The following is a 25,148-nucleotide window of genomic DNA, read 5'->3' as shown; positions in this document are numbered from 1 at the left end:
TTGCCTTCTATGGCCTACGCGGCCTATTTCTCTGGCATATCGTTGCCTTCCAAAGGCCTACGCGGCCTTTTCTCACTAGGCATATCGTTGCTTTCTATGGCCTACGCGGCCTATCTCTGTCTGGCATATCGTTGCCTTCTAAAGCCTACGCGGCATTTTCCCATTAGGCATATCGTTGCCTTCTGTGGCCTGTGCGGCCTATCTCTGTCTGGCATATCGTTGCCTTCTAAAGCCTATGTGGCTTTTTCCCACTAGGCATATCGTTGCCTTCTACGGCCCATGCGGCCTATCTCTCCAGCCTATCTCTCTGGGGCATATCGCTGCCTTCTATGGCCTAAGCGGTAATCCCATGGCCTCTTATGGCATCCTTCAATGTCAGTAGATAACAATTTCTCTTATCTGTTTCAGGAACCTCAAAGAAACACTGGTGGGTACCGATCATTGTGATCAATTTTTGGGGATTAGATTCTGGCCTGTCTTCATCTTCAGACAGGAACCGCAAGAATCCGTGACCCCCGGATTTGAACTATGGTCGGGGCCTACGCCAAAGAACTATACTGTGTTACATTCTAACCTTGGTTGCTAACTACTGTTAAATAAACTCCTATGTCAAGTCTTAACCTATCTTCGAGTCTTTCTGGTAGAAATGTTAGCTTTAGCGTAGCGTAGCGTAAGTTCTACCAGGAAACTCGAATGTTACGTCATTCATGTCACAAGGCGCAATCAATCACCCCTGATACTGAGAGTATATAAGCCTCGTACTCACCTGTCTTTGCGTTCGCAGATACTGATGCCAGCATTTACAACCCACCCTCCCAACCACCATCACCAGGTCGGTTCCGTCCATACTCAAGGGGGATTAGATTCTGGCCTGTCTTCATCTTCAGACAGGAACCGCAAGAATCCGTGACCCCCGGATTTGAACTATGGTCGGGGCCTACGCCAAAGAACTATACTGTGTTACATTCTAACCTTGGTTGCTAACTACTGTTAAATAAACTCCTATGTCAAGTCTTAACCTATCTTCGAGTCTTTCTGGTAGAAATGTTAGCTTTAGCGTAGCGTAGCGTAAGTTCTACCAGGAAACTCGAATGTTACGTCATTCATGTCACAAGGCGCAATCAATCACCCCTGATACTGAGAGTATATAAGCCTTGTACTCACCTGTCTTTGCGTTCGCAGATACTGATGCCAGCATTTACAACCCACCCTCCCAACCACCATCACCAGGTCGGTTCCGTCCATACTCATGGGGGATTAGATTCTGGCCTGTCTTCATCTTCAGACAGGAACCGCAAGAATCCGTGACCCCCGGATTTGAACTATGGTCGGGGCCTACGCCAAAGAACTATACTGTGTTACATTCTAACCTTGGTTGCTAACTACTGTTAAATAAACTCCTATGTCAAGTCTTAACCTATCTTCGAGTCTTTCTGGTAGAACTACATATATGTATAAGAGTTTGGTTCCAAAACGCAATAAACGCCATTTTTGAAAAAAATGAGTTACTGCCAAAATCAGTATTATATCAGGTCAGTAGTTAAAAGTAAATAATTAATTTTACGCAAAATCCAATACCCGCCGTGATATTCTGTCATCTTTTCTCCCTTTGTTCCCAAAATGCGACAAACGCCACTCCTCCTTTTTTACAGAACGCAATAAATCCATTCCTGATATTACAGCGGACCATTCACGCAATGTAAACAAACATGCCGGCGCGCTGAGTACACGGAATCCTAATTTTCCTCATCTACTTTGTACTTCGTGATCAACAAACAAAACAAAATAATACTTTAATAGCATTGCTAAACCTGTGATGGTTTTCTGTGACGGGAAAGAAATGTAAGCCATCAACATCTAATTTCCGCGAGAGGCACTCGGCTGCTTGTTCTCCAGACAGCATCAAGCTTCTCATGCTTAAACATTGACCCCAGAGGATCTTATGAAAACTTTACATTATTTTACTCAAAGTCAACGAAAATCGAGCGGGACCAAAACATTTTACAACTGATCGCTGTGAAAATGTAAAGAGACGACGTCAAATATAACCGCAGCAATGTGTTCTTAATATAACAAAGTAAGTGTTTTGGTTAATGCCATTAATGTTTATTTTTTAATCATTGTATACCACTAGTCAACTAAATAAATATAAAATGGTAAAGATGAATGCACATTTATACATTGATTTAATAGATTTATAGCATTTTGAAATAAAAAACTGTCATGGATTTATTGCATTTTGTGGAAAAAATAATTAGTTTTTATAATAAATCTTTGAAAATCAAGTTATGGATTTGAATTTCTTATGTTTTTATAACCTAAAGATGCTATGTGAAAGTTTGTAACAGAAAATAGTGGTTTTCATCTTGTCACTTTCTTGGTATAGAAAACACGTTTTTACCGAAATTTGTCAAAATGGATTTATTGCGTTTTGGAACCAAACTCTTCATATATATATATATATATATATATATATATATATATATATATATATATATATATATATATATATATATATATATATATATATATATATATAATTATTTTTTAAAGTAAAACTACAATTTATCAGGCTAATTTAATTAAATTAAATTTAATCTAAATGATGTTTTTGATGATTTCAGGGAATGTAAACAAACACATAGTAAGAAAGTGAAAAAGACATGCAGGGCGGGATCACTTTTTGAGAAAAGCAAGGTGACCTTACAAAACTGGATGAAGTTCCTATACCGGTAGGTAATAATAGACTGTAAAAAAATGTATATATATGCATATTCTTTAGGGCTGGTCCAGAATATTCGAATATTCGTTCCGTGGGTTGACATTCGATTTTCAGTTTTGAGATTCCAATACATATATACATATTTTACAGCGTTAATGCAGCGCTTTTGCAAAGAAGGAAGTGCGCTTCACGCTCCCGCTCTGTAGGTGGCGCAGAGAGACCAACATCTATAGCCAACAGCCACCAAACGCCACCAGTAGAAGATCACCTCGAACGTGAAGCTCGCTTCCTGCTTTTTGCTTCACGCTAATAGTGTTGTAAATAACGTTCAGTTTCTTGCAAAAACTGATTGATTTGCTTCACAAGACGTCAATATGTCACCCGGAGTTATGGGCAGGGCCTGAAGTTAACTTTTTTGACCACCAGCCACTGTGGCAGGTGGATTTAGAAATCCACCTGCCACAGAGACTTTTTACCAGCCAGTTTTTGTTTTTTTTTTTTTTTGCCTGAATAGTGAATGATAACGCTGTCTTTATTGTATGAATTAAAAATGATTTTTTCAGAGCTACAAAAGTGAATTTCTCTTTGTCTTAGGTTGTTTGATTAACATTAATGACACAGACTTAAGTAGGTTAATTGAGGTTACTGTCTCTTTAAGACCAGCACAGAATGGTTTTTGACTCTCTATACACTTAAGACATAAAGAAATGTTTAATTAGAAAATTAATACTGTTGAGATCATTTTGTTTATATGTGCCCCGTCAGGAGCAGAATACGTTGTTTTTCATTACTATATTCGCAAAATGTATGTTAATGTACTACAGTATAAGGCATAGTAGCGCAACTCTCTCTAAAGTTTACACATCAAGAGTTCTGATCCGTCACAGCAGCACTACACATCTGTGCAACTGTGATTGTACTGTAGCCTATGTCAGCATTGCATTCTCTTCCCATCTCAACAACAGTATAATGCTTACTCACACATCCAAACGTAGTCAGAGAAGTGCCTCATCTTCTTTCCAATCGCATGAACGTTGCGAAACAGAAGTCGCATCCTCTCAATGAATCACTCAATTTGCATCGGTGATATGCGCAGGTTGATAAGAAATGAGCGGGTGCCGGTTACGAGTCATCCAAAAATATTTTAATGATATTCATGCCGCGGTCAGTCGGTCGAGTTTAAAAACTATTTTGAACAATTGCGGGCGGGTTATAGTGACGGGTGATTCTTTGTAGCGAACCAGCAGAGCCGAATCTTTAAACGCAGGCTTGGGTGGGAACGTAAGAGGCCAGAAGAGCCGAATCTATGAAAAGAGCCGGACTGCCATCACTAAAATGTAGAGCCGGAGCTGGAGCCGAAAGAGCCGAATCTATGGAAAGAGCCGGACTGCCCATCACTTGCGGGTTAGTTGAAAATGTCGGTCGGGAGTGGGTTATTCATACAATGACCCGCGCATCACTGATTCGCATTGGCTACCCGCCAATGTGGCTGGTAGATTGACAGTGTTACCCGCCAATTGCAAAATCCACCCGCATTTGGCGCGTGGTCGGGTGTTAATTTCATGCTCTGGTTATGGGGGATTACTTTTGTATTGGATATATATGCTTTAGCTCTTAAAGTGTGCGGATCGGTTGACTTGCATGACGGAGCACTGGGGTTTCCGCAAAATATCTTCTGTATTGTTCTGCTGATGAAAAACATATTGGATGGTGTAAGTGTTATAGATAAACTTGATTTTGAAAGTATGCTACCGTTTTATTACAGTTTGTTGAACTTCTTTCATTTATTTTCGTTGTTTTATTTAAATAGCCTAACCTTTACGTTGTCAATAATTACTGTGCTGCTAATTTCTGTTACGGGAATGTTTGTTTATTAGAAAAATGTTAGGCTACCTTATTAAAAGTATTGCTCTTTTGTTTTGTTTCACTAATGCTGTTCTCGCAGGATGCGTGACAGGCACGCCGCTTCCGGCTTGCCTGTTCTGTAGTATTTTTAAAGTTTATTAATTCCAAACGTGTCACATGTCCATATTGCACGAAAAAAAGGCACTACACTCCCTTGGGTCCGCAGCAACACATCCGCCACATAATAAAACTGTAGACAGGCAGACGCACACACACACACACACACACACACACACACACACACACACACACACACACACACACACACACACACACACACACACACACAACACACACACAGAGAGATTCCTGCCTTTATTAAAGAGAAAAATGTGTTCAGCCCCTCCAGGGAGCTACACTGCGACCAAAATGGTCGCATATGCAACCTTTTGAACTGCCGTTGCGACCCTAATTTTTAATGGGTCGCAAATGTGCTACCTAATGTTTTAGACAATATGCTATGATTTACTATGAGCATTTATTAAAACAGAAATGTGGATCTTAAGAATACGTTTTATAACGTGCTCTGAGCCATCAACACGTTGGCTTCATTTTGCGTGAAAGCACGTCGTGTCTCTCCCTATCAGTGTGCGTTTGCGTGCTCAGCTGTTTCTCAATGAATTGGATGGGACGCGACGCAAGCGCAGTGTCTTCCTTGTTTCTGAACTTGAGCAGAGGTCTTTCTTCACTGAGGACGCGGGACTCGTATGGTTCCGGGTTTATATTTTAAATGGTCTGTCGGGTCCGGTTAGGTCCTAGTTTAATTACTTTGGGTCCCAAGTCTGATTAATGTTGTGTTTATAACCCGAGTCGATCGGAAAACGTCCATGAGCGCTACCGCGCTAAAGCTCGAGTGCAGATTCAGCGTGCCTTCTGTTTCTATGGCGATGGTTCTTGTTACGACCACGCGCTGCATTTTCTTTCTCACATTTTTTAATAATCTTATTATTAATTAACCATATATTTTCTAAAACCATATCCATATTAAGTTTGGACAGAGATTGTAGCAAAAAGCAATGCTAATGTCAAGCCAATTGCACTGAACGAGCAAAGCAATGTAAAGTCTGTCCCCGGGACAGCAAGTACACTTTTAAATCTGAAATAATGAGTGGATTAAGCTTTTTAAATCGGCAAGAGAGAAATAGAAAGATAGAGCAAAAGCAGTAAAAGTGCCTATCTAATAGAAATTATTACCATTATAACATCAGTCACATTTATAATCTATAGACCTGCACTGTCTATTAATATACTATACATAGTATTGTATTATATTGAGTTTGATAAAAGGGGTCTAATTGCTTCATATATCAGTGCAAAAACAGTAAGTGTTTTCGTGGTGCTTTGACAAACAGTGTCATCTTTGTTAATGGCAAAGAAAGTTTGGGGTGGTTAGATTGATAAAATATAATGTGAAATTAATATTAATTTTCAATGAATCAAAGTATTGTGTTGTGTCACACATTATTAGTTCTACATCACATGTATAGTAGACCATTATTTGTCAGTGGGTAATAATTGCCCTTTTCACCGGCTACCACCACCAAGTAAATTTCAGATCTGTGGGAAACACTGCAACGTTTAAGAAAACAAGGCGGCATGTGGTTTAAAAGATGGCAAGTAAAATAAAAAGCATATCTGTATGCAATACAGTTGTATTATTGTTCATTATTATCCAGAGCGCCTTAATATAACTTGAAAAAAATATGTGCGACCAAATCATATTTTGCGCCAGTAACTGAAAAAGTTGGTAGCGCAAGTGCCACCAGTGGAAAAGTTTAGTGTAGTTCCCTGCCCTCCTTCTTTCGAATATTCGATTTGATTTCTACTAGAGCTTCAAAGCTCAAAAAATGGTATTCGGAACAGCCCTAATTTTTTTACCAGTTCATTTCTCTCTCGATCTCTCTCTCTCTATCTCTCTCTCTCTCTCTGTGTAACTTGCTGTTGCAGTCTTACAACAAATTCCTGACAATATTAACTGCCCAGTCAACGTTGAATCAATGTCAGGTACCAACGTTGAATCAACGTTGGATTACCTTTCGGTTTTGCAAAAAATTTCAACGTTGAAATCACGACGTTGTTTCAACGTCACACTTTCAACATAGGTGAATTATGGTTGATATCATGACGCAATTTCAACCTTCTATTTCCTTGTTGTTTTTAACACTAAATATAGATTTTTACTTTACACTGCAATACTCACTAAATGATTTACTGTAAACGTGTCGATTTTAATGCAATTATCATATGAATGCAACTTGCTACGCATAACTTACAGTACAACCCCATTCATAAAACTAAACACTTAAGGAAGGTAAAGTTTAAATGTGGACAAATAAGATGGCAGGTGCCTACCCTTTCCAAATAAACATGAAAGCAGCTGTTAAAAATATTTTTTTATGGATAAAAACACATTCTTTCAAACAGTTAGGTTTCCAGTTAGTAGTGCAGAAGTGGAATTTTCTAAATATAGAATAAAATCATAAAATATGAAACAAAATCATGTTTAAAAGTCATTTTATTAATCTGAATAGAAAAACTTTATTCAAGAAAAACTGCAAATATGAATTTTGTTGTTGGTTTAGTTGACAGTCTTCTTATGGCCACCACCACCCATCATTCTGGCTCATGCTGTACTTAATACGATGACAGCATCTAAAGAGGGGGAAAAAACAAGATATTTAATTTTCAAAAAATGCTGCATTTTAGCCCATGTACAAAAAAAATCTTGTTATTGCACATCAGGGCAAGATGCGTTTTCTTTGATAGTCTGACTTGAAACATTGCATAGCCATCTGATGAAGGAACAAAGCTGTTGTGTTTACGAAGATGACAATGAGGTTAAATTAAGATCATCTACAGTGCATTCAGAAATCATACACCTTTCACTTTCAATTTTATGTTGTTGCATGATACTGTAATTGTTTAGATATTTTTACAAAGTAAAAACAGAATTTTAAAAACTTTTGCAAATATATGAAAAAAGAAAACATATCATATTTACATTATACATATTCAGACCCTTTGAAACAACATCTGCAATTTAGCTCAGTTGCCTCCAATTTCTCTTGAGGTTGCTGAGATGTTTCTACACCTTAAAGTGTCATGATGAACACAAAGATTTTTTAAGGAATGTCTGCAACCAAACTGACCAGAAGCACCATTGACTTACATAGTAGAATAAAAGAATACTATGGTAGTGAATGGTGCTTCTGATCGATTTGGTTACAAATGAATCCAATACTGAACGCTTAAGTGATATTAACTTTATATTTTCAACACGCCCAAATGAGATGCTTAAAGCAAACACTGACAGGTTGCTTTACGTGTGGGTCAAACAGCCTTTTGTGTAGTCCCTTACCAATGAAATCGAAGATGGACTTCAGAACTTCTGGACTGTCTGTCTAAGACTTTAAACTCACTCAGACCAGCAAGGCATCTTGTTAGCAGACATCCCGACCTGATCAAAAACTTTTGATTAGGAGATGTTATAATCCTATTTTTAATATATGTTTTACAAACTTACCACAGGTGATCTGGCAAAGCGACTTACGAAACAGCATCTTCCCAAATCTCCTCTTCAGGCTCATCTTAGCGATCATTGCATTTGATAAAGTTTGGAAAAAGAAAAACATATTTCATTAGTATAGAAATATAAATGTAATCTTGTGGTAAGAAATACAGAAAACTGTGGCCCAAGTACAACTTTTAAAGAAATTAAGAATGTTTACATTTTTGTCATAACACTATTCATTACCTTTTAAGGGGGAATGATTTGGGGATCTGGAAAGACACACTACTTCACCTCTCTGTATTTTATCACACGTCTTCAAATTGCATGTTGATCTGCCTACAATTTAAAACACATAATAAAATAAAAACAAGTCATAGCCCCTTTTAAAAAGAAAACATAAATTGTGAAATACAAAACACTGCATCTTAATTATTAGGATTAGTAGAACTTGATCTGATTACAAAACAAATATTAAATGCATTGTAAGGTTTTAGGGGAGACGCTTCACAAAAAAGAAATGGTAAATTACGGATTTCTATTACAACATGGTATCTTGGTGGTGCATTACCAGGGTAGGTGGCAGCTCATTGACAATTAAAAAAATTATGATTAAACCCATATTACATAAAGATAAGAACAAATAAATGCTGTCAAATACACCACCACAAAGACCCATTTTTTTCTGTCAATATGGAGCCTCTCTTAAACTTGCATCACCATCCACTCTGAAAACTGGATTAACTTTTGTCTCTGTCTACTGAAAACAAAGTGTTTGAAATATGTAGGCCTACATACTGTAGAAGGAATAGTGGCATACAAAAGAAATTAATTGCTGTGCTGAAAAGTAACCATTGTATCCTAAATTAGTTTCTTATATTTTCCTAATGACAATGATAAACCAGTCTTGAGAAACAAGTAGCAGGTGTTTGTAAAGGGATAGTTCGGCCAAAAACGATATTAAACCCATGATTTACTCACCCCCAAGCTGTCCGAGTTGCATATGTCCATCGTTTTTCAGACAAACACATTTTCGGATATTTTAGAAAATATTTTAGATCTTTCTGTTCATTAAATGTAATGTTACGGGGTCCAGCAATAGTCCATGACCTTCAAGTCCAAAAAAGTGCGTCCATCCTTCACAAATTAAATCCAAACGGCTCCAGGATGATAAACAAAGGTCTTCTGTGGGTAATCCGTGCGGTGTTGTTGTAGAAATATCCATATTTAAAATGTTATTAACGTTATAAACTACCTTCCGGTAGCGCCGCCATCTTGGAGTGATCCGCATTCAGGATGAGAGCTTACGCAGCGTACAGAGTTTCTCTGCTGCTGCTCTGTGCCCCCGCCCTCCGAATTTGTCATACGTCACTAAGAAAAGTGCGTACACTACGCTAATACTCTCTCCTGAGTCTAAGATGGCGGCGCTACCGGAAGGTAGTTTATAACGTTAATAACATTTTAAATATGGATATTTCTACAACAACACCGCACGGATTACCCACAGAAGACCTTTGTTTATCATCCTGGAGCCGTTTGGATTTAATTTGTGAAGGATGGACGCACTTTTTTGGACTTGAAGGTCGTGGACTATTGCTGGACCCCGTAACATTACATTTAATGAACAGAAAGATCTAAAATATTTTCTAAAATATCCGAAAATGTGTTTGTCTGAAAAACGATGGACATATGCAACTCGGACAGCTTGGGGGTGAGTAAATCATGGGTTTAATATCGTTTTTGGCCGAACTATCCCTTTAAAAAGCCACTCTCAATTCTCACCTGTGAAGTTTCTTGTGTTTGTGTGTCATTCTGTTACTGATCTGACAACCCTTGCTGTCTGTTTCTTGTTCAATCTTGACAAAATATAAAAAAAGTAAAATTAGTGCAATATTGGAAGAGAATTCTATAATGACTTTATCAGAACATGAATACATACACTTGCATACTGCATTTAAGTAAATATTGTAGAATAGCGGGGTTAACACAACATTAGGCTACCTGATCCAGATGTAGTGGCTGTTGATGCATGAAAATCTCAGCATTGACAAGATCATCCTCACTTTTCTAATTTTGAAGGGCTCTGATAACGAAGACATTACAAAAGAGTTATAAAAATATACTAAAAACAAGAGCATATAGATAACCAATATTTTCTATTTCCATTAAAACTTGCTAACTATTCAACAAGTAAGCAAAATTACACCGTTACAATGTATTTCAATTCGAATAGAACATGCCAACTTACACGACATGATATTTTCGTACAAAGGAGTTAACTTAAGTGTTTCATGCCGCTTAAAATAATGGATACTGCGCGAATGACCGCAGGTGCGATCATAAGCGTAACATGTAATTGACTGATTGCCATGGAAACATGAGGGTCACGTCGACTATCTTGTCCCTTTTAATTTTATAACTGCATTTATACACATTACCCCGTCGAGAAAACCTCAGCATGATTAATATTGGATTCGACGCCCATGTTATCACGTCATCAATTAGTTTGGATTAATGTCATTAACACGAACTGCTATACGTATCCGTTATTGCGAATTCGTGAGCCATAAAACACCAACATCTCATCTAAGTTTTAACACTTTATCAGTAATATGAATTTGAGAAACTAAGCAGCTTACACTGACCGCACCGCACTCGAGCTGCTCCTCCTTACAAAAGGCTGATAGGTGTCTGTGGCGCCTGTAAGACCTCTCGGATATAAGTTACGCTGACTGAACTACGAAATCAACACTTTTTCACCGAAGTTATCCAAAAAAGCCCTTACATTTCTAACTAGTTGCTTTTCTGAAGCAAAAACAACCAAGTGGTTAAGTTGATAAAAACACACCTCATATTAATTTATTAATATTCATAATAACGAAGTCCAATTTCGGCGGGAACATCCCGTGGACTAGCAAATTAACTACTATAACGAATACAGTCGCAACTAACAGAAAAAAACCCGATTTGGCATCGTGCTTTTTTGTCATACCACTTTGTATATGTGAATAAAATAACGTTAGGCTATGCGTTTACATTGACTTATATTTCCTTACCTCTTCTTTCTCTGAAGCATTTTCTCCTGTGATACGCAAGATCTCGAAGACAGCCGTTAAAACAGTCCAGTCTCGTGTAATCTCGCGAGATTACGTCGCTACCTGTATATTCAATTATTTGTTACATTTTTTTTATAATGTCATCAATTTTATAAAATCAGTTTTTAAATTTTTTTTCTGAATGATTCAAATATTATAAAACATTATTTTATTGTCTCTCTGCAACCATTTACTTCACGGTTGTTTCAACGTTGTTTCAACGTTGAATCAACGTTGAAAAAACAACTGACGTTATTTCAACCAAATTTCAACGTTGATTTTTAAGCATTTTATTAACCTTTTTCAACCGTTTACCATTCACCGTTGTTTCAACGTTGTTTCAACGTTGAACAAACAACTGACCTAATTTCAACCAAATTTCAACGTTGAAGGTCGGTCATATGCCCGCTGGGTGGTGTCACATCTAGTGTAGACCGCATCAGCATCACTGATTATATGGGCTCTTGCTATTGTCGCGGCACTCTGATGTAGACATGGTTTTAGTTTAAGCTGTGCATCTGTAAGTTCTAGTTAAAGTACCGTAAAAAAAAAAACATTGATGAAATTAATTCATTTTTTTTTCAGATACTGTCAAGGACTAAGATTAAGGCAGGTTGACATGATGCAGGATGTCATAGCTGGAAGTTCAGCAACCCTGAGTAAAATGAGCCAAAAGCTCAGATTGGTCTGTAAAGATGCTTTAAAGAGATATAAAAAGAAGACTGGACAGAGTATGGGTGGCAGAACAGAGTTCTGTGAGGATTTTGTAAAGGACGAACCCAGATGCAGACAGCGGATGAAGTTGATAGATAATTTATTAAACTAATAAACAAGAAAACAAAAACCCACGAGGGGGCAAAACAGAACAAATGAACAAGACACTAAACTGACACTAAACTAGACAAGATATAAATACACTAAACTACACAATTAACAAGACAAGATTACACAAGGCACAAAAATACTATTTGATATAAACTTACAGGAAACAGGACTGGAACAAGAGAGAGAGAAAACGCACGTGTAAAGAACATCAAACACAAGGACTTTAAATAGGGACAAAATAAATTACATACACCTGGAAATCATCACAAGTAAGGGATCGGGGAAAAAGTGACGAGACCCGGGAAATGCGTGGTCAGAATAAACCAATACTAAAACCACGCATTTCCCACATAAAACACGATACTGCCAGGACCCCGTCACACAGATTAGAAATATTCAAGACATGATTCTGACAGGATACTGACAAGTTCATTGTTATAGATGAAAGCAACTTCTGCCATAAAAGGAAGGTGGGACATGTGATGGCAACATTGAAACAAAAAAATTAAAATATAGCTTTTAAACAAACTTCAATTTAAATGTGCGTAATAATTAAAAAATATTAAAATACATATGTACTGTAAAATATTTCCATGTTAAATTACAGTAAAATTCTGGCAGCTTCATTTACCAGCATAACACTAATTCTACAGTGTACTGTAATTACAGTTTATTACTGTAAAAAGCATTGTAGGCATTGGGGGCTTAGCCCAAATTTAGGGGTTCCAAGGCATGGTCCCCTGAGGATATATTTTCCACATTTATGGCAGCTATATAAACTATTTTTTGTGTTGTCTATTTTATCATTTTGAAAATGTGTAAGATAACTCATTTTGACACTGACACTGTAACTTCTAGTATCTAAAAATAGGAAAAATATGTTTGCTGTAATCCAGTAACTATAAACAGCATCACTAATCTTGAAGCCTATTTTGTTACAGTATAGAATAGTACTTAAGAATGAACGTTTCCACACAGTATTACAGTTTTTCTGAATTGCTAAAACACTAAAACCCATTCTCTGAACCAAATTCATAGTGGCCAAACCCATTTGTCAAATCATGCACTCTTTTCATAATACAAGTGCTGCTTGCAGTAATATTGAAAACTTACTATTACTTGCAGTATACTTACAAAGTATTCACTATATTCACTGAACTAAACTTGTGATTACAGTAACAGAGATTGTTAACAGTATTTGTCAAGTGTGTTGTTTTATACAATAGGGCTGGGTATCGATTCAGATGTTCCAGTTCGATTCTCTATTAAATTTTCGATTCCGGTTCTCAGGTAGGTTTTTATACTCGATTCTCGATTCAACTCAATGAATATAGATTTAATACACATACTATACAGTATTAATAAAAAAGAACAGTGAACAGCAGTTTACAAGTGGGTAATTAATAAAAAGAAATTAAAAGCCACAACACATCTTGCTTGCAAAATCTAAAATGCTTCCATTCCTCTGTTCAATGTTTGCGGAAATAAATATGAAAAAAAAATCGATTCTGCTCTTTGAGAATCGATTTTTAATCGACCACGTTTTAAAAAATGATTAATCGAAAAATCTATTTTTTTGCCCAGCCCTAATATACAATAAACATGTATTTTTCTGTAAGCAGATGTCCTGAATGTTGTGTTTTGCATTTTTAAGGTAGTATCTAATGAAGTTCTCTAGTGTTTTATATTATAGACCTGAAGAGTTTCGTTGCAAAACAAGATAACCACCATTTTTTAATTGTTCAGAAATCTTGTTTTTTGGTTGTGCATTCCAATTAATTTCAATTCAACTGCAGTTGGTTTGTGTTGATTTAAACCTTCATAACTTAAAAAATACAGCTAAGTAGCACCATAAAACAAAATAATAATATGATAACATAATAATAATAAACATGTTTTGACAAAAATGTTAAAAAATTGATTTATCTCGTTTTGCAACAAAACTCTTCACTTATAGAGTGTCTATGATTTGAAAGCTTAGTTTGATTTGAGTACATGTGAAATGGTTTTAAAGGAATAGTTTGATTTTGCTAGAAGAGTCAGGGGTTCTGTGAATTTAGTTTGACAGTTTGGATTTGTGTTTGAGGTTTTGAGACATGAGTGATGGTTTCAAAAAATGTGTTTTAGCAATTCAGAAAAACTGTAATCTGGGCTGCTCTAATTTCAATTCAAAGTTCCTCAACAATGCCAACAAAGTAAATGTGGCCTCTAGTACTGTAATGTGATGTGTAGTGTATACTGTAATTACTAATTTATTACATTTTCCATTGTATTCTTTAACATAACAATACAGCATTTTAATAGACTTCCTTTAATATAGCAGAAATTTAACTCTGGTGAACTTCTACTATTTTGCCACTATAACAATTTCACCTCACTAACAGTACACTATCTCACCTGCTTCTTGAATCTCTCTCTCTCTCTCTCTCCACCCTCATTTCTCCTCTTTGCACATAAGCATATTGTAATGTAACATGGGGATTTAAATTTAAAGTTATTAACAGTATTTTTGTATTTCTAGTATGGACGTGGGAGAGTAGGTGGAACATGGAAAAGGAAAAAGTGGGTGTTTGGCATGTTGGTCATTAAAGGTCAAAGACGACGACCGATTTTGCGACTCGTAGAACGCCGTTCAAGAAATCATCTCATTCCCATTATCAGAAGACATGTTCGCCCAGGATCCACAATTTTAAGTGATGAGTGGAGACCCTACAGGGCTTTGACAATGCTGGGCTACTCTCACTACTCTGTGAATCACAGCAGGTTCTTTGTTAACCCAAATCATGGAGGACACACACAACATATTGAAAGGGCATGGTCTACTTACAAAAGTCAGATCTGGAGATTGAGAGGCAACAAGACCGAGAAGCTCTTGAAGGAACACCTGGCTTGTATTGAATGGAATTATTGGATGGGGATGGAGCACAGATATGGTCCTCTGGGGTGTTTGATGAAGGATATTAGAAAGTATTACTGCATTTAAGACAGTACATCAGATAATGTTATTCAAACATTGTTCAGTTAAGTCATTTGAGGACATGAAGCTAATAAATTTTTTTAAACAGGCACTTGAGTCATAACTTTACTGAAATACAAAAACAATCACTCATTACTAATGGATCCGTTCCCTTTTCACTTTAGAATTTCTAAGAAATTGTCGGAGCCGATGGTGTAGTGGACAGTGCTCCGACATATGGTGCAGACGCACTTCCGGCAACCCGTGTTCGAATCACGGCTCGAGGTCCTTTGCCGATCCCATACCCCTCTCTCCACCCTGTACTTTCCTGTCACCTCGTAATTACTGTCTATCAAATAAAGGCAAAAATGGGCCAAAAAAAAGAATTTCTAAGAAATTCCCTCAGAGTTATGTATTAATTATTTATTAATTACTAATGGGTTCCCTATATTTTCACTTTAGAATATTGTTCCAGGTTCTAGGTAATTCCCTCAGAGTTATGCAGTAATTATTTATTAATTACTAATGGGTTTCCTATATTTGTCACGGTGGGTAAATACACTGCTCTCTCTGTGTCTTGTGTATGGTGTTTACTCACCTGTGATGTCATGTGCTCGTTATCCCGATTCCCTTCACCTGTGTTGATTGTCTCACTCCAGCTGCTCATCATTACAGACTCTCCATATAAACTCACTCTGCTCTCTGTTCCTCGTCAGATCCTCGCTCTTTGTTTGGCCTCCGTGTCTCTCTGGATTGTTTGTACAGCGTGTGTGGATTGTATCGTGTCGTCTTCGTGTTGGATGTTCCGGTCCCTGTTCCTGGTTTATATTCCACTTCAGACCTACACCACCAACGACCTTCACAACCACCATCACCCGCTTTACCACCGTAGTCCTTTGAGCACCATTACCATCATCTGGACATTGTGTTTGCTTCATGTTCCAGTGTTTGTCTGCATCTTTAAATAAACCTGTGTTATTTTTCCTGTATCTGTTTCCAGCGTGTTCTATCGTTACAGAAGGATCTGACCAGAAATGGAAGCAGCGGGAAATCACTCCCCATCTCCTCTTGAGGAATTTCTCCAGCGGGCGGTTCAGAGGATGGACCGTCAGGACAAAGTTATAGAGGAGATGGGTCGAGCAGTCCAAGTAATGGTGACGAAGGTGTCCGAGCTGACCCTACAACAACAACAACAACAACTACCACCCACTGCACCTCCCACACCCCCAGCTACATCTTCTTCACCAGAGGGCGCCTCTCAGTCGGAGCCCAGACTTCCCATCCCGGACAAATATGCGGGTGAGCCGAGTTTTTGCCGCACATTCTTATCTCACTGTTCTCTCCATTTTGCCTTACAACCCAGAACTTTTTCCAACGAACAAACCAAGGTGGCATTCGTGCTTTCTCTCCTGACTGGGAAGGCTGCCCTCTGGGGGACGGCGGTGTGGGAGAACCGTGACGACTGCTGTTCTTCGTTCTCCGCCCTATCCGATGAAATGAAGAGGGTGTTTGATCGCTCCGTCGCCGGCAAGGAAGCCGCGAGACGCCTCTCAGAGCTCCGTCAGGAGGACAAGACCGTCTCTGACTACGCGATCGAGTTTCGCACCCTGGCAGCGGAGTGTAGGTGGAACGAAGAAGCGCAGTGGGATCATTTCCTGCATGGGCTGGCTGACCGCATCCAACAGGAAATCCATGTGGTGGATCTACCCACGTCCCTGAATGCTCTCATCGACCTGGCCATAAGGGTCGACGCCCGACTCAGCCAAGCGGCAAGCCGGAGAGCTACCACACCGTTACCCGTAAGACTGGATCCTCTCCAGACCAGCCACAGCGGTGCGGTCAGCCCCCCCAACAATCTCGAGCCCATGCAGGTGGGTCGAGCTCGGCTTTCCCGGGAGGAGAAGCTCCGGCGGAGGTCCCTTGGATTGTGTTTATATTGCGGTAAAGCCGGGCACCAGATCCATCAGTGCCCGGTAAAAGACCTGAGGCTACTATCGGGCGGGATCTCCTCCATGAAGACCTCATCGACATCTACGCTCCTCCCGGTGAAACTACGGTGGTCCACTCATTCTCACGACTGTCACGCACTGTTGGATTCGGGAGCTGAGGGGAGTTTCATCGATCACACCACTGCACGTAAGCTTCAGATACCACTCACACAGCTTACTCACCAGATTGCCCCGTTCGCACTTAATGGACACAAGCTTCCTACCATCACCCACATCACGGAACCTGTCTCCCTCATCACATCGGGCAATCATAACGAGAACATTTCTTTCTATGTCACGGACTCCCCTCTCTCACCCATTGTTCTTGGACACACCTGGCTGCACCAACATAACCCGAAGATCGACTGGCGTCTTGGGACTGTTATCAGCTGTGGTGAGGGGTGTCACAAGTCTTGTCTTTTGTCTGCGTGTCTAACTGTTTCTGAGTCTGTGTTTCAGGGGGAAGCAGTGGATTTATATAACGTGCCCGCAGAGTACCACGACCTGAAGGAGGTGTTCAGTAAGTCGCGGGCTGATTCTCTACCTCTTCACTGTCCCTATGACTGTGCTATAGAGTTACTTCCCGGTACTTTTCCACCTAAAGGCAAGTTATACTCTTTATCTGTTCCAGAGATGAAGGCCATGGAGAAATAAATTTCTGATTCTCTAGCAACGGGGTTCATTCGTCCTCCCTCTTCTCCAGCGGGGGCGGGGTTCTTTTTTGTGGGGAAGAAGGATGGATCCTTGCGACCTTGTATTGATTACCGAGGGTTGAACAACATAACGGTAAAGAATACGTATCCTTTGCCGTTAATGTCTTCAGCTTTCGAGAGGTTGCAAGGAGCGTCCGTCTTCACTAAATTGGACTTACGTAATGCTTATCATTTGGTCCGCATCAGGGAGGGGGATGAATGGAAGACTGCTTTTAACACCCCTCGTGGCCATTTTGAGTACTGCGTCATGCCTTTCGGATTGACGAACTCGCCAGCGGTCTTCCAAGCACTCGTTAATGACGTGTTGCGAGACATGATAGATCAGTTCATATATGTCTACCTGGATGACATATTGATTTTTTCGTCGTCTCTCCAGGAACATGTGCAACACGTACGACGAGTGCTTCTGCGGTTGCTAGAGAATGGGCTTTTTGTCAAGGCGGAAAAATGCGTTTTTCATGCGCAGTCTGTTTCTTTTTTAGGGCACATCGTTTCGACTGAGGGTGTCCGCATGGATCCTGATAAGGTTAAGGCTGTGGTGAATTGGCCATCCCCAGATTCTCGCAAGGCCCTGCAGAGATTTCTGGGGTTTGCCAATTTCTATAGGCGTTTCATTCGCAATTTCAGCCAACTAGCCGCTCCTCTGACTGCCTTGACCTCCCCTAGTACTGCATAAAGGTGGTAAGACGCAGCCGAGGCTGCGTTTGCCAAAATCAAAAGCTGCTTCGTTTCAGCTCCCATTCTCGTGTCCCCTGATCGCACACGCCAGTTCATGTGGAGGTCGATGCATCAGAGGTGGGGGTAGGAGCAGTGCTTTCCCAGCGCACACCTTCACACGGAAAGGTTCACCCTTGCGCGTTTTTGTCTCATCGGTTATCCCCGGCGGAAAGTAATTATGACATTGGTAACAGAGAGTTATTGGCAGTCAAACTGGCATTGGAGGAATGGCGTTACTGGTTAGAAGGTTGGGGTGTACCTTTTATCGTTTGGACCGACCCCAAGAACCTCGAATACATTAAAACTGCCAAAAGACTTAATTCCAGGCAGGCTCGGTGGGCTTTATTTTTCGGACGTTTCGATTTTACTGTTTCATACCGTCCGGGTTCCAAAAACATCAAACCCGATGCTTTGTCTCGACTTTTTGAGCGTTCCGATCGCACTTCTACTCCCGAGCGTATTTTACCGGAGACTCTATTTATCTCCGCGCTCAGATGGGAGGTCGAATCGAAGGTTTTGACAGCCTTAGAAGGGGTAACGCCCCCGTCTCGTTGCCCACCGAACCGCTTATTTGTTCCGGAGAAGTTACAGTCCAACGTAATCCAGTGGGGTCATTGTTCCAAGGTAGCTTGTCATCCAGGAGTGAGTCGCACTAAGTTTTTAGTCAAACAACGATTCTGGTGGCCGGGTATGGCTCGTGACATTCACGGTTTTGTTTTGGCTTGCTCGGTTTGTGCCACTGGTAAGACTTCTAATCGCCCTCCTGACGGGTTACTTTTACCGCTGCCAGTCCCTTCGAGACCCTGGTCCCACATTGCGCTAGATTTTATTACCACCCTCCCAGGGTAATACGGTGATTTTAACCGTAGTGGACCGATTCTCGAAGGCGACTCATTTCATCCCCTTGCTCAAATTACCGTCAGCCAAGGAGACAGCGGTCACTGTCGTAGACCACGTCTTCCGTTTACATGGCCTTCCGACAGACGTGGTCTCCGACAGGGGTCCCCAGTTTGTGTCCAAATTTTTGGAGAGAATTTTGTAAGTTGTTAGGAGCGACTGTTAGTCTGTCCTCCGGGTTTCATCCCCAGAGCAATGGTCAGACCGAGCGAGCCAACCAAGATGTGGAAAGAGTGTTACGATGTTTGGCCTCCAAGAATCCTTCGTCCTGGAGCCAACATCTCTCTATGGTGGAGTACGCACACAATTCGTTGCCAGTGTCATCTACGGGCCTATCTCCGTTTGAATGTAGTCTAGGTTACCAGCCACCTAATTTTCCCAGTCTGGAATCCGAGATTGCGGTTCCCTCCGCTCACGCCTATGTCCAGAGGTGTCACCGCACCTGGACTAGAGCTCGGGAAGCTCTACTAAGGGTGGGGGCGCGCACCAAGGCTAAAGCCGATCGCCACCGGTCTAAGCCTCCCGTATACGTCGTCGGTCAAAAAGTGTGGCTTTTCTACTCAGAACATTCCGATGCGTTCCGTCTCGAACAAGCTTGCTCCCAAATTTATTGGCCCGTTTGCTGTTGCCAAAATTATTAACCCGGTGACAGTTCGCCTTAACCTCCCTCCTGCGTATAGGAGAATTCATCCTGCGTTTCACATTTCTAAAATTAAACCAGTTTTTCGGTCTCGACTTAACCCGCCAGTCCCGGTCCCCCCCGCCTCGTCTCGTAGCAGGGGAACCCACCTATTCGGTGAATCGTATTCTGGACTCTAGGCGGAGGGGACGCGGATTTCAGTACTTGGTGGACTGGGAAGGTTACGGTCCGGAGGAGAGAAGTTGGGTACCTGCTCGGGACATACTGGATCACTCCCTGATTGATGATTACCATCAACAGGTACAGCAGGCTAGGAACGTCAGGTGACGTCCTAGGGGAGGGGTTACTGTCACGGTGGGTAAATACACTGCTCTCTCTGTGTCTTGTGTATGGTGTTTACTCACCTGTGATGTCATGTGCTCGTTATCCCGATTCCCTTCACCTGTGTTGATTGTCTCACTCCAGCTGCTCATCATTACAGACTCTCCATATAAACTCACTCTGCTCTCTGTTCCTCGTCAGATCCTCGCTCTTTGTTTGGCCTCCGTGTCTCTCTGGATTGTTTGTACAGCGTGTGTGGATTGTATCGTGTCGTCTTCGTGTTGGATGTTCCGGTCCCTGTTCCTGGTTTATATTCCACTTCAGACCTACACCACCAACGACCTTCACAACCACCATCACCCGCTTTACCACCGTAGTCCTTCGAGCACCATTACCATCATCTGGACATTGTGTTTGCTTCATGTTCCAGTGTTTGTCTGCATCTTTAAATAAACCTGTGTTATTTTTCCTGCATCTGTTTCCAGCGTGTTCTATCGTTACAATATTTTCACTTTAGAATACTGTTCCAGGTTCTAGGCAATTCCCTCAGAGTTATGTATTAATTATTTATTAATTACTAATGGGTTCCCTATATTTTCACTTTAGAATACTGTTCCAGGTTCTAGGTAATTCCCTCAGAGTTATGCAGTAATTATTTATTAATTACTAATGGGTTCCCTATATTTTCACTTTAGAATACTGTTCCAGGTTCTAGGTAATTCCCTCAGAGTTATGCAGTAATTATTTATTAATTACTAATGGGTTCCCTATATTTTCACTTTAGAATACTGTTCCAGGTTCTATGTAATTCTGTCAGAGTTATGCAGTAATTATTTATTAATTACTAATGGGTTCCCTATATTTTCACTTTAGAATACTGTACCAGGTTCTAGGTAATTCCCTCAGAGTTATGTATTAATTATTTATTAATTACTAATGGGTTCCCTATATTTTCACTTTAGAATACTGTTCCAGGTTCTAGGTAATTCCCTCAAGAGTTATGCAGTAATTATTTATTAATTACTAATGGGTTCCCTATATTTTCACTTTAGAATACTGTTCCAGGTTCTAGGTAATTCCCTCAGAGTTATGCAGTAATTATTTATTAACTACTAATGGGTTCCCTATATTTTCACTTTAGAATACTGTTCCAGGTTCTAGGTATTTCCCTCAGAGTTATGCAGTAATTATTTATTAATTACTAATGGTTCCCTATATTTTCACTTTCCCTCAGTAATTTCTAAGTAGTTCCTTTCATAACTATGTAGTAATTCTTTGTTAAATATTAATGGGTACCCTGTATTTTCAGTTCCTCTCAGTCATTGCCCGTTTTGAAATAATTAACCCTAATACAGACTAGGGTTGTAACGGTATGACATTTTCACGGTATGATAATCGTCTCAGAAACTATCACGGTGTTCGTAGTTTCACGGTATATGTTATAAAATTATTATAATCCTCAGCTATAAAACCCTTTAATGAATGAAAACAGATATGGTTTTTGGTTGAACATTTAGAAAAAAAACTTTTGGAAAAAAAGACAAAATAAAGCTGCATCACTCATTTGAACAAAATAAGAAATAAGTTATTTCTCTTTAGATATCGCCTATGTATAATCAACTTAAAATTGACTTGTAATATAAATCACTTAAACATGCTTTAGTGTTTTGAGAGAACGAGACGGACACACATCCCTTTCCGATTTATGGCCGATTTTCATGACTGGATTTCGGGATTCCCTCTGCATCACGGAAATAATACTGCTTTCTGCACAGAGGGATGTGTTTGCAAATATCGTAGCACATGTTCGACGTATTTCCTCCTTTTGCAGCCACTCTTCGTCCACATTTCTTGCAAACTGGATATCCATCTTTAAGGACAACACGCTCTCATTTTTGGGATACCCAAAGTATTCCCATAATGCAGATTTTAACTTTTTCTCAGCGGGGGATAGAGGTATAGATTTTGTGTTCTCTGGCTCTGAAATTTTTTTCTGCTGTACATAAATGAGTGGTGTCTAGCAGTCATGTGAAATGAAGTAGCATATGCACAGTAGCACAGGTAAGATCTCCTTTATTATAATTTTTTCCAAAACCGGTAATAAGCAAATGTTTACGGTATGATAATCGTTCATGGTATACCGTCATAGCGGTATACCGTTACAACCCTAATACAGACACATATAGGCCTACTTCGGGTTCCATTCCGAAGTTTATTTCTTCTTAAAGTGCCCATCTTATGACTGCTTTTCCACAAGTTATATAGGTGTATGAGTTCCATAAAGCATGTTTCAAAAGTTGTTTGCTCAAAATAGCTTGTAGGAAAAGATTGTTACCCATCTCTAGTAGCCTCTGTTTCAGGGCAGTTCAGATTGTGCCGTTTTGAGCTAGTCTTACATATTTATGAGCTGCTGCTCCTTTGATCACGCCCCACTACTAACGTCATGTGCCCGTGCGCATGCTCAGTGGTATCGTGAGCAGTACAGACCATACTGTGTTATTATTTTATATATTATTATTATTAACGGTTTATGTTGCCAACAGACAAATCATGCAGAAAAGTATCACTAATAAGTACACTACAGGAGAAGAAACTCATGACACACAATGATTCCTGAGTAAATTGTGATGTTACGTTAGCAGTCACAACAATAAACTCGTTTTCCCTGGACAATGCTAACATATTCCCATTATAAAACATTTTCAAACGCATTATTTTCGCAAATTACAGAAATTAAGACCCGGCGGGGGATGTATACTGCTTGTGGACCGCGTGCTAATTGCTAGAAGCTAGCGGGAGGTCCGGACCGTTCGGGGGTTAGCCTCGTCAGAAAAGCCGGGGCGGTAAGGGCCGGTCTCGGTGTGTCAAACTCATCATGACACACAAAGATTCCAGCGTAAATTGTGATGTAGCAGTCTGAACAATACACTCGTTTTCCCTGGACAATACTAACATATTCCCGTTATAAACATTTTCAAACGCATTATTTTCTCAAATTACAGAAATTAAGACCCGGCGGGGGATGTATACTGCTTGTGGACCGCGTGCTAATTGCTAGAAGCTAGCGGGAGGTCCGGACCGTGTATATATCTATGCGGACCGTAAAGTTATTAGAGGCTCGCCTCGTCAGAAAAGCCGGGGCGTACGGTCTCGGTTAGTTTGGCAAAAAGCTTTTAGCTCTAGCATCATAAATGTAGTATTTTGTGACAGAAGATGACAACATACAAAATATAACGTGACTTCTTACCTTAAATGATGAAATAACGCGATCGCGAATCGAATCCAGTCGGTTTCAGATGTGCGAATGATCCATGTAAGTCCAATAAAATACATCCAATTACCATTTTTGTCCACAAATGCTTATAATCCGTGAAATATAGATACATAGTCTGTTGTTTACATCAGATTTCGCATGAAGGTCTTATCGCCTACAGTCTGAGGACTGTTTGCGTCGTAACACACTGTATATAAGATTACTCCGGGTTCCAATAATCACGCGTTAAAACTTTGTTTTTAAAAGTAGGCGGGAGTATAATCCATAATATCCAAATAGCGCTGTTATTTCTGTGAGACATGATAACAGCACAGAGGGTCTCATTCAAGTGACTGCTCTATGCTCTCTAGCTACCTGGTGGGTGGAGACCTGCGAGTGGGGTGGTGGGCGGGAAAATTCAAACTGAATGTGACAAAACTTTTTGTTAAGTCACAACGGAGCTGAGTTTTAACTCGCGCAATCTGAGACTCAAGGCAGAGGACATTCAGAAACCTGTATCTCACTCAAAACAGCATGGATGGATTTTTTTCCAAGTTTGTATGCGTGTGGGAGCATCAGAAACACAAAATAACACCCCAAAACCCAGAAAAAGTGAGTTTTTCATAATACGGGCACTTTAAAGACCTCACTCACAAAGCAGTTGATCATACATGGGGGGGGGTAGTAGTTACTTCATAGTTATTTTTCTTGAACCTTAACTAGTAGATACTTAATAGTAGTTATTTAGGAGGCGTGACAAAATTTAGTAGTTATTGATTAGTTAATTGTTACTTAACACACACAAAAAAATACTATTACATACTGATTAGTTAACACATCTTCCTTAGTAGTTAATAGTAGTGACTGAAGTGTTCATAAATAAATACCTATTAGTTCTGCAATAATTCATTATCAACTATGCATTAAGTAAGATACAGTATTCTAAAGTGTTACCCTGGTTATGGCAGAGGAGGAGACCAGGGTGCAGGGCAAGGAGTTAAAGGTGCTCTAAGCGAATTGAAGCGTTTTAGACCATAAAACATTTTTTGTTACATACCGGAAACATCTCCTCACTATCTGCTTGCTGCCTGTCCGCTGATCAAACTGTAAAAAAACGCGATCTCTGTAGACAGCCCAGGCTTCACAAACGGCAATATCAACAAATGGCCAAACCTAGCAGCACAAAACAAAACAAAGTATTCCAGCCAATAAACGACAAGAAGGATTTGGGGGTGGGGGTTGGGCGCGTTCATGAAAGCACGGAAGGGAGGGGGAGGGGGAGGAGTTAGCTACGCTCTGTCTGTTTGAAAACAGTTCAAACATCAACAGGAAGTGACGTCGCACATTATTCGCTTAGAGCGCCTTTAATGGCAGGGAGTTTAGGGATGGCCTCTTGCCCTAACAGGAAGCATAGAGTTCAAAGTAGCAGCACTTTGCATAGAATTTGCAAAAATGTCTTACCTCGATTTGCTTTTTTAACACGATGGCAGCATTTATTTTGTTTAGCATTTAATTTGTCTGTTTTTAATCCAATTCATCTCTTTATTCTCTTTCTATTTTATTTTTATAAATAAAATTTTGAATTTGTAATGAGAGAAATTCATGTAG

General features: G+C 39.9%; 2 long non-coding RNA genes across 6 annotated transcripts; one reads left to right on the top strand and one right to left on the bottom strand.

Moving 5' to 3' along the window:
* The first annotated feature begins 402 nt into the window (after positions 1 to 402).
* LOC141280896 (uncharacterized) lies at positions 403 to 1,018 on the top strand. The gene is made up of 2 exons (XR_012335237.1): positions 403 to 531; positions 785 to 1,018. It is a non-coding gene; the product is annotated as an uncharacterized lncRNA (long non-coding RNA).
* Positions 1,019 to 7,124: 6,106 nt separating this feature from the next.
* Positions 7,125 to 11,245, bottom strand: LOC135747202 (uncharacterized). Of its 5 annotated transcripts, none has more exons than XR_010531779.2 (7): positions 11,192 to 11,245; positions 10,137 to 10,218; positions 9,918 to 9,991; positions 8,382 to 8,474; positions 8,151 to 8,214; positions 7,986 to 8,084; positions 7,125 to 7,279 (listed from the first exon to the last, which is right to left on the bottom strand). It is a non-coding gene; the product is annotated as an uncharacterized lncRNA (long non-coding RNA). The 5 variants fall into 5 exon arrangements; XR_010531776.2 differs by lacking the exon at positions 11,192 to 11,245 and adding an exon at positions 10,781 to 10,828; XR_010531777.2 differs by lacking the exon at positions 11,192 to 11,245 and adding an exon at positions 10,775 to 10,814 and having other exon boundaries at positions 8,147 to 8,214.
* Between the last annotated feature and the right edge of the window lie 13,903 nt (positions 11,246 to 25,148).

Source organism: Paramisgurnus dabryanus, chromosome 1 (genome assembly GCF_030506205.2).
Source record: "Paramisgurnus dabryanus chromosome 1, PD_genome_1.1, whole genome shotgun sequence".
In the NCBI taxonomy this organism is placed as follows: Eukaryota; Metazoa; Chordata; class Actinopteri; order Cypriniformes; family Cobitidae; genus Paramisgurnus; species Paramisgurnus dabryanus.
Note: the sequence above shows the minus strand (reverse complement) of the source record. Positions and strands in the feature narration are given on the sequence as shown.